Source organism: Myotis myotis, unplaced genomic scaffold, assembly GCF_014108235.1.
Source record: "Myotis myotis isolate mMyoMyo1 unplaced genomic scaffold, mMyoMyo1.p scaffold_m19_p_6, whole genome shotgun sequence".
NCBI lineage: Eukaryota > Metazoa > Chordata > Mammalia > Chiroptera > Vespertilionidae > Myotis > Myotis myotis.
The window spans coordinates 91,535,707-91,548,387 of NW_023416368.1; positions in this window are offsets into that span (position 1 = coordinate 91,535,707).

Consider the following 12,681-nt stretch of genomic DNA (forward strand, 5'->3'; position numbering starts at 1 on the left):
CCACACTGGCCAGGCTAACTTGATAATTCTTTAATGAATTAACCTTTTATAAAAGATGCTTAAAAGTAGTGCCAGACCTCTGAGATAAGTTAAATAGCAAAACAGACATGGATTCTGACTTCCCAAAACATAGCTTATAAGAGGAGTCAATCAACAAAGCAACAAAGACTCACACAAATAAATACAAAGGTAAAGACTGTGATAAATGTTAGTTTATGTTAGTGCATTAGAAGAAGGCACGTTAAGAAAGACATTTGAACTGAAACATAAAGAGTAAGTGGGAGTTGACTAGCTGTCAAATGTGTAGATGAGTGTTTCCGCTGACTGTACTGTCACTTGCACAGTCCCTGAAGTGGGAAAGAGCTGATGCATTTGAGAAGCTAAAATAAGGCCAGTGTGGCAGAACGTAGTGGCTATGAGAGAGAATGGTGCAAGATGAAGAGAAATAGTCAATTCTCAGATGCCCAAGCCCTCATGGACCTAAGCACAGTGGGAACCCACTGAGGGGTTTAATCAAGGGAATACCTCCCTGATCAGATTATGTTTACAAAGACCACTTTGCCTGCTATGTGGAAACCTGCTGGGGAGCAAACCATATATGCGCAAGGAGACTGGTTAGGATGTTTTTGTAATTGAGGTGACCTAGCTTGGTGACAAAGGTGGTAGAGAGCAGTGTATAATTTTGAGATGCATTTGAAGTCAGGGCCCACATGACTTGTTTTTTAACTGGATGTGAGAAAAGAGGGAGAGGGAGTGGTCAAATTTGAGTCTCAGGCTTCCAGCTTGAACCCTGGCTGGGTTATAGGAGAGCCATTTACTGACTCAGTTACGCCGAAGGAGGCAGGTTTGAGGGAATAGCTACAGCTCAACTCCAGTCACATTGAGTTTGAGCTTCCACAACTTCTAAGTGAAGTTATAGATTGTATGCCTGGAGCTTTCAGCCCAGCTCAAAGTTGGAGTTTTCAACTAGGCAGTGCATCAGCTTATGGGTAGTCTGGAAAGCCATGGGATGACGCGATTCCAGGGCACTGTCACTGAAAGAAGTTGGGCAGGTGCTTCTTTCTGAGTTAATGAGTTCAGGTCAGTTGATGGGATCAAGCTACTGGGACACGGGCCATGATTTAGAAGGTCACATTGATCATTAAACAATGAGAGCAGTTAGGAGTCAGGCACAGTCTCATGCTTTTGTCGTGGGGCTCCTCTTCAGGGCAGTCATGTTTGGGAAAGAGAACGACTAAATCCAGAGAGAGATATGTTGCTGTGAAGTAATCATGAGGGTGATAACCACACAGATGACGGCATATATGCGTAACAATAAGGCAAGAATTAGAAGATATATATTTCCCTCAAAGTTGTTTGAAAAGATTAATGTTCTGAAAACTGCTTAATATATGATGATTTCTAAAAAGGCAGGGCAGTATAGCAGGCATGTCACTGGAAAACAGTTAGCAACTGGAAGTAGTGTTGAGAGCACTGTATATATTGCCTTTATGAAAAATGCAAAAGTGGCTTTTTATCGATTTAAACATAAACTGTCTAATCCAGCATCCTTTGTGAGAACATAATGCCTGTAAATGTACTAAAATGTCACAGAAGGTTAAGTTGCAACTTACTAGCATGACTACTAGAAGATGAATTGTAGAAGAAATCAACCCTCCCTGCCTGATTCTTAATGGATTTGACACGCTTTCGAATGGCAGCCCACACTCCGGGTCACATAGACATACTGATGCTCTCCATAATCCCAAGTAAATGGTAGCTCGCTTTGTTCTCTGTGACGTGCTTAGTTCTTGCTGATGAATGCATTACTTATCTTTGCAATGCTCTATGAGTACTTAAAATGAATCCTTCCTCCTAAATAGGAGTACTTCCCTGTGTGCTCCACACTCTCCCCAAGTGAAAATTGGATTTGGTGGGAAGTTGCTTTAAGAAGGTGAAGGGATTTAAATAATATATCTATAAAACACATAGACACAGACAATGATCAATAGCTAGAGGGAAAGAGGGGTGAGGTGGACAAAAGGGGTAGAAAATGGGGTCAGAAAGAGACTTTGCTTGGGGTGATGGGCAGTGCAAGATGATTTGTTGAGTTGTACACTTGAAACCTGTATGGTTTTGTGAACCAATGTCATCCCAATAAATTTGATTTTTTTTTAAAGTCTGAATAAAAAGAATAATCTAAAAGCTTGGAGCAATCCAGGAATTAAACATTTTATTATTCTATTGTTTTAGAGATGACTTTTTATCTATGTTGAATTAAAAGAGTCATGTTTTCTTGATAAGCACTTTATACCCTAATAAAAAGCTGATATAAAAATGTGCATCTCCTTCCTCCTTACATTAGAAATTATTTATAAACACTTGTCAGCAGCCATCTGGTCAAGGATATCCTCTATGGGGCTTGGTCCCACCTTGTGTGTCCCTTTTCCAGCGGAACCCAAGCCTTCTCAAGGTTTCTGTGTCACAGTAATTAGCTTGCAGTGGAGTACGTAGCGGATAGAATGACAGCACCATGCTGAGTGAAATGGGCTCAGAGAACTGTCCAAAGAGGACCAGCCATCGGGCTCCTTGGGCCTGGACTCATGACATCCCAACCAAAACCAGGGGACAGGCTCGATTTCTCGGTCACTGGATTAGTGAGCATAGTGTATTGGCCATAGAACAGTAGACAGGGGCTTCTGTTTATGTTCACAACTGAACAATCCAGGGGGTGTTTCTCATATGAAAATCTTGAATGACAGAATTAGGTGCCTGGGATACCTCACTGGGCCCAAGGAAGAATAATGATTAAGGCCACTGACACTCAGTAGCACCACTTTCATCCAGGGGTGCCCTTCGTTGCACAGGCTCTCTCCCCAGTTAGTAAGCCTTTCTCCCTTTGTTGTGGTTTTTACCATCATGGCAGAAGTCAAATGGCTGAAGAGAATTAAAGTGTGATTTCTTTCTCAACAGGCTCTTCCAGTCCACCATTTGTCCAGCCAGTACTATTTTCAGGGTGACATGTGTTTGTGCTTTTTTTGGGTTTAATATCCACAGTCTGGCCTATTTCCCTGGCTACTAGCCCCTTCCTTTTTGCTCTTCCAGCAGAAACAGAGCTGCTTTTCACTCTTGTGACTTCCTAGGGACAAGTGCCCAGCCACACTCTCATCGTCTATATTGCCCCACTTATAGAAAAATTAAGATTTTACACACACGTGTCTAATTCCTTGTTGCCTAGTGTTGCAGGTCAGGATTCAAGTTCAATGTTTTAATTATTTTTATGCAACTCTCTTAGAAGGGATAATTTTCTTGATCAGTCACATATGACAACGTGCCTGTGTGTGTGTGTGTGTGTGTGTGTGTGTGTGTGTGTGTGTGTGTTTAAATCTAATAAGCAATAATCTAGTCTTCCTACCAAGGATGCCTTTGCACACCCTCCTCCTTTCCCTAATGCAACTCCTCCCCACTTACCCCAAGGAGATCTTCCTGCCCCTTGCTCCATACAGACATGGGCACAAACTACTCAATATGGATTTAACAGTGTAGATGCTGCAGACTATGGCTTATTTCACATCAATTACAACATTACAATGAACTATTTACATGGAGTCTTAAAATCAGTTAAGAATGGCAGGAGACCTGAACAAATATGAACACATTAGCATCTATGGTAGGACTATGTTCTGTGGAATATAGGCACACCTGAATGATTTGAGAATGTTCAATATTTGAACTTTGTCTTGTAAGAGTGGGCTTTGTCTTAAAAGCACACAGGGAAGTTGAAGGAAGAAATAAAATAAAAACTGACAATCTTACCCAGAGGCTGAAGTTTAAGTAGTGGTATATCAGACCAATTGTTTCTTTAAAAATGCAAGTTATTTTTATTTATGATTGACCCTCTTTTAAAGTATATCTCCTCTTGATTTAAATAGTGATTCACATTTACTTTAGAAAATTTGAAAAATACAGTAAAACATTCAAAAAATTATTTGCTACCCAAATTTGAGAAATAATTACTGTTAACATTTTGATATGTGTAGTTGTGATATATATATATATATATATATATATATATATATATATATATCCCCTATATGAAGCAATGTTTATATGCATAAGTATATCTTATTATACTATAGTATATATATGTAGTGTACACAGTGCACATATGTATATTTTAGTTTTGTTGTAATTTAAGCACATTTGATGTGTCACAAAACATAGTTATTTTCTTCATTCAATTTCTGTGATATAAAAAAATGCTACCCCCCACCCTAACAGGTTTGGCTCAGTGGATAGAGCATCGGCCTGTGGACTGAAAGGTCCCAGGTTCTATTCTGGTCAAGGGCATGTTGGTTGTGGGCACATCCCCAGTAGGGAGTATGCAGGAGGCAGCTGAATCGATGTTTCTCTCTCATCGATGTTTCTAACTCTCTATCCCTCTCCCTTCCTTTCTGTAAAAAATCAATAAAATACATTTTTTAAAAAATGCTACCCCAGAAAATGCCAACCAGCAAGAAAAAGTTCGATTTCCCCCTAAAACAGATGTACTTACACACCCCTTTCATCCTCCCTATGGTCCTACTTTCAGACAATTAAAGTCAACCATTATTCTTGAAACTAATCAACCCACAGCAACCTACTCCTTTTTGAAGATGGGGATGAGATGGGGCTGAGGCAGGAAAGACACCCATTAGATTCTTTTACCAAAAGGAATCCACTGTTTTTTATTATTTTAAGGCATATTATCTTTCCTAATAATTACATAAACCAAATCATATAAGCATGTAGGTAGTTGGTATGGGAGAGTAGTTAAGTTTTGAAGGAGATTGGTTAGATTTTAACCCTGGCTTTGTCACTTATAAAAGTAATAATGAGATCAACCTTATAAGGATATTATGAACATTACATGAATTAATCCATGAAAAGCACCTAAAAGAGCTCCATAATATACAGTATTATGTGTTATTTTTGTAACTATAACCATCTTCCAAATGAAAACAAAACAAAATGAAATCTCAAGCTCAGAAAGATCAAGTGATTTTTTAAAGTCACACAGCAAGTAGGTGGGAGCACCAAGACTCAGACCAAATTTGTCTCTTTAGATTCCCTATCTTTCTTGTGCAATTTACTATTTTTCAAAATAAATATCAACAATCTGCACATGTATTACAACTGTGTGGGCTGAAGAATTTCAAGGAGGCAATGATCAATGTATTCTTCCAAATGGTCATTTCTTAATAATAAAAAAAATTGACAAATGATCATGCATTTAACAGAACTACTGGTATTAAGTAAATATATACAGACTTCCTCTGGAATGTGGTTTTTGCTAACTTGCCACTTCATTATTTTGCCTGTCACCTATTGGCACTGCCATTTTTGCAAGGATTGCCACTCCTGGTGGCAGTTGGAATCTCCTTCACCTTTTCAGCTCAATGGATAATATGAGGCATAACTACAGTAGATGGATTTTTCTATCCCACGATTCTATGTTCCCAGTCTGAATAATTCATTAAATCCTTTTCAAATTAATTGTACCCCAAACACAGAACCTCCCTGTCTATCACCCCTTATAGATATTGTAAAGCAAATGTAATTGCTGTAGGGATGTAAAAAACTTGTTTCCCCATCCTATAGGCTATCTCAGTGGCTGATGGAGCCATCTCTCTAGCCTCCTGACTTACCAGGCAGAAGTATGAGATAGCCAAAGACTCTGGGGAAACTAAAACCATGGTACTGACCACTCAATAACTATGTGACCTGAGGCAAATGACTTAATATCTCTGACTCACAATTTCATCATCTTAAAAATAACAGAATAGTGTCTGTAACAGAATAGTTGCAAGGATTTCATGGGGTAATACATATAAAGTGCCCATCTCTATGTCTGTATATTAAATGTACTTTTCTATTTATGTACCCATTATGACTCTCAGTGTCACTTGTGTGCCAAGCATGTCCTCACAATGTCTCATGAGATGAAATTGCAGCCTTTCAAAAGGATTTAATAAAGAAAACAGAATCAAGGAAAGAATTAATAGGAGGTGTTATTTCAGGCTACATAACTCTAATGTAAATGATGGGACTGAGGCATTTTCCCTGAATGACCATTGTTTCTGACGTTGGTTTCCTAATGTAGGGAAGTTCCTCTGTTGTTCTGGGAAAATTATTATAATGTAGATGTGCTATTTCTACACTTATGTGTTTTAGGCTGATATTAACTAGATCTATGCATATATATAGGATAACACATTAGTAATCACTTTAGCCACCTCAATGAAAATAAGTTAGATCAGTGCCATATAAACAGTTTATATTTGAAAAAATAATAATTCTTACAGCTTATTTTGGAAACAAGAATATGATCCCAAAATTAAATAACTGGATAAAAATATAAGCATCCTTCAAGGTAATGTCCTAAATTGGTGGTGTGCAAACAAATCACCTGTAGAAATTTAAACATATATTCATGCCTGACATTGGGCTCAGAGGTTCTTATTTGATAGGTGTGGGTAAGGCCTCTATATCTGTATTTTTTTAATTAAATCTTTATTGTTCAGATTATTACATTGGTTCCTCTTTTTTCCCACCATAACTCCCCTCCACCCAGTTCTCACCCCACCCTCCGCCCTCACTCCCTACCCACTGTCCTCATCCATAGGTGCATTATTATTGTCCAATCTCTTCCCGCATCCCCCACACCCCTTTCACCGCCCCCCCCAAGAATAGTAAGTCCATTCCCTTTCTATGTCCCTGATTCTATTACAATCACCAGTTCATACTGTTCATCAGATTATTTATTCACTTGATTTTTAGATTCACTTGTTGATAGATGTGTATTTGTTGTTCATAATTTGTATCTTTACCTTTTTCTTCTTCCTCTTCTTAAAGGATGCCTTTCAGCATTTCATATAATACTGGTTTGGTGGTGATGAACTCCTTTAGCTTGTTCTTATCTGTGAAGCTCTTTATCTGACCTTCAATTCTGAATGATAGCTTTGCTGGATAAAGTAATCTTGGTTGTAGGTTCTTGGTATTCATCACTTTCAATATTTCTTGCCACTCCCTTCTGGCCTGCAAAGTTTCTGTTGAGAAATCAGCTGACAGTCATATGGGTACTCCCTTGCAGGTAACTGACTTTCTTTCTCTTGCTGCTTTTAGGATACTCTTTTTGTCTTTTGCTCTTGGCATTTTAATTATGATGTGTCTTGGTGTGGTCCTCTTTGGATTCCTTTTGTTTGGGGTTCTCTGTGCTTCCTGGACTTGTAAGTCTATTTCTTTCACCAGGAAGGGGAAGTTTTCTGTCATTATTTCTTCAAATAGGTTTTCAATATCTTGCTCTCTCTCATCTTCTGGCACCCCTATAATTCTGATGTTGGTACGCTTGAAGCTGTCCCAGAGGCTCCTTACACTATCCTCGCATTTTTGGATTCTTTTTTCATTTTGCTTTTCCGGTTGGGTGTTTTTTGCTTCTTCGTATTTCAAATCGTTGACTTGATTCTTGCTATCCTCTGGTCTGCTGTTGGGAGTCTGTATAATATTCTTTATTTCAGTCAGTGTATGCTTAATTTCTAGTTGGTCCTTTATCACAACATCGAGGGTCTCACTAGATTTCTTGAGGTACTCACTCCATTTATCGGCGGTCTAACCAGTCTTTTCAAGGGTCTTACTAAATTTATCGGCGGCTTCTAGACAGTTCTCTAAAGACCTTAAAAGTGTGGTTTTGAACTCTATATCCAGCAGTTTGCTTTCCTCCATTTCTGTCATTTGTGTCCTGTTTCTTTGTCTCGGCATTTTTCATGCTTGGCTGTGTTGATAAAGTGCCTTTCTGTGCTAAGTGTCCCAATTACCTGAGGTAGACACTTTTGGTGCACCCCCTTGTGGGCTTTGTGCACAGTCTTGTTGTAGTAAAGCCTTGATTGTTGTAGTTATCACTGGGAGGAATTGACCTCCAGGCCAATTGGCTGTGAGAATCAGCTGTGTCTGCAGTGGGAGAACTTCTGTGCTGGAGACACCCCTCTGGGGCAAGACTTGCTTCAATGGGGCTTTGGTGCTGAGTCTTCCCCCTGAGTGTGTCCTTTATGGTTCCACGGAGCTGCAAACTAGATGGTCCCACTCTGACCTCTGGATTTCTTGGCTCCTGGATCTCTAGGGAGGTGCTAATCTAGCCTTTGCCTGAGGCTATCCAGCAAAAGCCTCCCTGCAGGGCTTGGGCGGGGCAGGTCCCAAGGGATCAACAGGGTGGGGCTAGCAGTTATGGCTGCTCTCAGTCTTGCCCTCAGAGGCTCTGCTGCTCAGTGTCCCAGTAATCACTGAAAGCCCCTCGGAAAGAAAGCTGCCCTCGGGTTCCGACCGATGCCAGACAGTCCCACTTCTCCCGTATGAGTCTGGGTCCCTAGAGACTTGGCCGGAACTGGAGCTCAGAGCCTGAGACTCCCTCCTGATTGAAAACGACAACCGTACCCTCAGCCGCCAGCCCGCTCCGCATGCACCTATGCACCTTAGTATTTTACTTCCATACTGCACCTCCTCTGAGTCTCAGTATGCTTTTCTCTTTCCTTCTAATTGTAGAATTTCCACTCAGCCAGCCTTCCTGTGGTTCTGGATGATGTCTGTTTCGTCTTTAGTTGTATTTTTGAAGTGGTTGTTCGAGGCAGCAAACTCTGGTGTTTACATATCCCACCATCTTGGTTTCCTCTCTATATCTGTATTTTTTTATAGCACTTATATTAATACAATTCACATACCATAAAAGCTACCAAGTGAATTCTAGTATGCATGTATGGCTATAGCTTTAGCCATGATTTCATAACTCTAAATAGAGGCCTGGTGCACAAAATTCATGCACTGGGGTGGTGGTGTCCCTCACCCAGTCTGCACCCTCTCCAATCTGGGGCCCCTTGGGGGATGTCCGACTGTCAGTTTAGGCCCGATCCCTATCGGGACTACTGGCTCCTAACTGCTCACCTGCCTGTCTGCCTGATTGCCCCTAACCTCTTCTGCCTGCCAGACTAATCACCCCCTAACCACTCCCCTGCTGGCCTGATTAACACCTAACTGCTCTCCTGCCAGCCTGATCACCCACCCCTGCAAGCCTGGATGCCTCCAACTGCCCTCCCCTGCTGGCCTGATCTCCCCCCCAACTGCCCTCCCCTGAAGGCCAATTTGGTTCTGATTGGTTGGTTTCAATGCCAGTCAGCATCAAAAGCTCCGCCTCCTAGGCAGCCATTGGCTTCTCACAGTTCACCTGGATTTGGTTCTGATTGGTCAGTTCCTATACCAGTCAGTGTCAAAAGCTCCACCTCCTAGGCAGCCATTGTCTCCTCACAGTTGACCCAGATCTGGTTCTGATTGATTGATTTCTATGCCAGTCAGCCATCTCGGGGCTATCAACAGGGCCTGATTAGAAAGGCTGGGCTGATCAGCAGCCCCAGTGGAGGCCTGGACAGAAATGGAGGCCCAGCTGCTGGAGAGAAAGAGAGGCAAGTGCTGATCAACAGTTGCCACAGAGGCTATGGATCAGACTCTCCTTCTCTCTTCAGGCCTCTCTCTGGGCCTGATTCACAGCCCCCTCAGCAGTCAGTGCTGGGTCACTGCCTGCAGCCACAGCAGTCAGTGCTGGGTCACTGACTGCAGGACTGACTTCCGATTGGTTGAGCATGCAGTCATGAAGGACCCAGGGTTTTTATATATTAGGATTCTTTTCCCTGATTTTAAATATAATGCTATACTGGATTTTTTTGTCTCATCCATGATTTTGTTTGTTTTTTTGTTTGTTTGTTTGTTTTGTTTGTTTGTTAATCCTCACTGGAAGATTTTTTTTCCCCATTGATTTTTTAGAGAGAGTGGAAAAGAGGGGGATAGACAGAGAGAGAGAGAGAGAAAGATCCATGCAAGAGAGACACATAGATTGGTTGCCTTCTGCAAGCAGCCTAATCTGGGGCCAGGGATTGAGACTGCAACTGAGGCATGTGCCCTTGACTGGAATCGGATCTGCTCTAGCCACTGAGGAAAACCAGATAGGGCTCATACATATTTTATATCTACTTTTTCCCCATTCTGTCCTAAAATTAGGAAACAGATCTCTAGGGCATTTATTCCATTGCTTCCTCCCTGCCAAAGGTTTCAGTCCTTGGGCAATCTCTGTACTCTCTGAGATGTGTTAATGATTCTCTCTCCAAGTGTAGGGGTTGTACTGGCTCTTTGGCTATTGCTAGCCCTGGAAGGGGATACTGTTTCTAGCCCTAGGCACTTGGTTTTCTTTGTCTTTTTTTAAAAAAAAAAAAAACAACAACACATTTTTATTGATTTGAGAGAGAGAGGAAGGGAGGGGGAGAGAGAAGCAGCAATGAGAGAGAGAAACATCAATCAGCTGACTCCCCACATCCCCTACTGGGGTTCGAGCCTGCAACCTGAGCATGTCCTCTGATCAAGAATCAAACCAGTGACCTTTTGGTGTACAGGAGGACTCTCCAACCAACTGAGCCACACTGGCCAGGGTAGTATTTGATTTCCTTAAGCTCAGTAAACATCTGTGTGGTGGTTAAATTTAATGAGTCAACTTGATGGTCTATGGAGTGCCCAGAAATTTAGTCAAACATTCTGGTGTGTCCGTGAGGATGTTTCTGGATGAGATTGACATTTGAATCAGTAAACCAAGTAAAGCAGATTGCTCTTCCTAATGTAGGTGGGCCTCAGCCAATCAGTTGAAAGTCTAAATAGAACCAAAAAGCTGAGTAACAGGGAACTCCTCCTGCCTGACTACTTGAGCTGAGACAGTAGCCCTTTGTGGCCTTTAGGCTGGTACTGAAATATCAGCTTTTCTTGGGTTACTTTTTACTTTTAGACTGGAATTTATACTATTGGCCCTCCTGATTCTCAGGACTTTGAACTAGAACTTAACTATACATTGGCATTCCTGGGTCTCCAGCTTACGGACTACAGATCTTTAGAATTGTCAGCCTCTATAATCACATGGGAATTCCTTATATATTTCGGTTTCTTTCTATGTACACACACATCATACTGGATCTAATTATTTTACTATATAACCCTACTATAGGTTGTAAATTGCCCTTTTATTAAATTGTCCTCAATTATCAGTTTTGGTGAGGCAGGCTCCTAATATATACATATATATATGTAGTCATATATATATTGACTATAATGACTATTAATTATTCCACAACTTTTATGTCCTTTTGACTACATTTTATAAACATTTTTCCAATAAACCTATATGAATTGTTATTGTGGACATTATAAAATTATTGTGTTTCTAGGCCAAAAAGTGACAGAGAAGTTTTATAGGCCTTTTTTAGAATAATGGATTTCCTCTAATAGAGAAGTATGACTTTTAGAAGTGAAAATTAGCTTCTTTCTAAAAGTATTTTGCCTGTTTTATAAGTTCCAAATGTAAGAGTGGATTTTCTGTGTCATCTTTCATTTCAATTTGCTGTTAGCTCTTGACTGGTATGTGTGGGTCATAGTGAAAATAGTTTAATTCCCAATAGAAGGAGTGTCCAATTGTTTTAATTCCCTTTATCACAGCTGCTCAGCTGCTCTTTCATCTTGCAGTGGATCAACTTTTGTTGCATTTGAAATCCTTCAGATGAAATATATTCAATTCATGCAGAGACTATTGACCTTGGAACGCATAGGTGCTGATTAAATGTGCAGGGTCGTGTAGGGAGAGAGGCTAGGCACTCTAGCGAAGGCTCCAATGACTAATTTTATTGATTGATTTACTTAGAAAAGACATTGACAGTCATCTGTGTATTTTATTGAATAATAAATTCATTACTCTGGTTGAATTCTAGCTGGGTAAATTCTGTCCAATATTAATTCCCATTTATTTTTCTCCCTGAAGTTTCAGAATGAAGGTGAAATTGATTGTCTAATAAGCCTGAGAGAGACCTACCACTAGAAGTGGTCCCCACTGATTCATGGGATTGAACAGAACTATTTTGTCTGTGTGTTTATTTTCTCCAATATAAAATATAATTTCTCTACTTCAAAAAGTATATGCAAAGATAGGTATAAACTCCAGATATTAGAAAAGGAAGGAATTTAATTACTATCTAATTTAAAAATTCACATCCTGGGAGCCATGAATGAACATTAGGGGTTTGTGAACCTATGGCATTAAGTGTAAAATTTTGTAAATGTGTACTATTTGGGGAGGAGTTAGAAAGGCTATAAAAGGCAACTGGTTGGTTGGTTGGTTGGTTGGTTTGTCTCATGTGTAGCTCTCTTTGAGTCTCCACCTTCCACACAGGAATCTAGGGATCTCTTCAAATGTAATAGGGCAGATGGGCAGATTCAGGACACACACACACACACACACACACACACACACACACACACACACCACTCTTTGGGTAATAAGAATTCTTGCAGTAAAGACTATTTGGCTAAGGCAAATTGGAAGCTTATTGTGATACCTTACTTATATGTATCAATGTACAAGACATGTGCAGAATGTCACCAGATACTACTCCCATGTATGTGGTTGAATATAGCTGGTGAATAAGCAAGAGGTGCAGGCTGGTGTCACTAAGCAAGCTTATTCTGAGAAGAGCTATATGGTCTACAGTCAAACTTCTTGGTCTTTCCAATTGTCTCCAGAAATTACACAACCATCACAGTGTACCACAACTATTCAGGTCAGAGTGGACAATCAGAACATGAGCTAGGTAT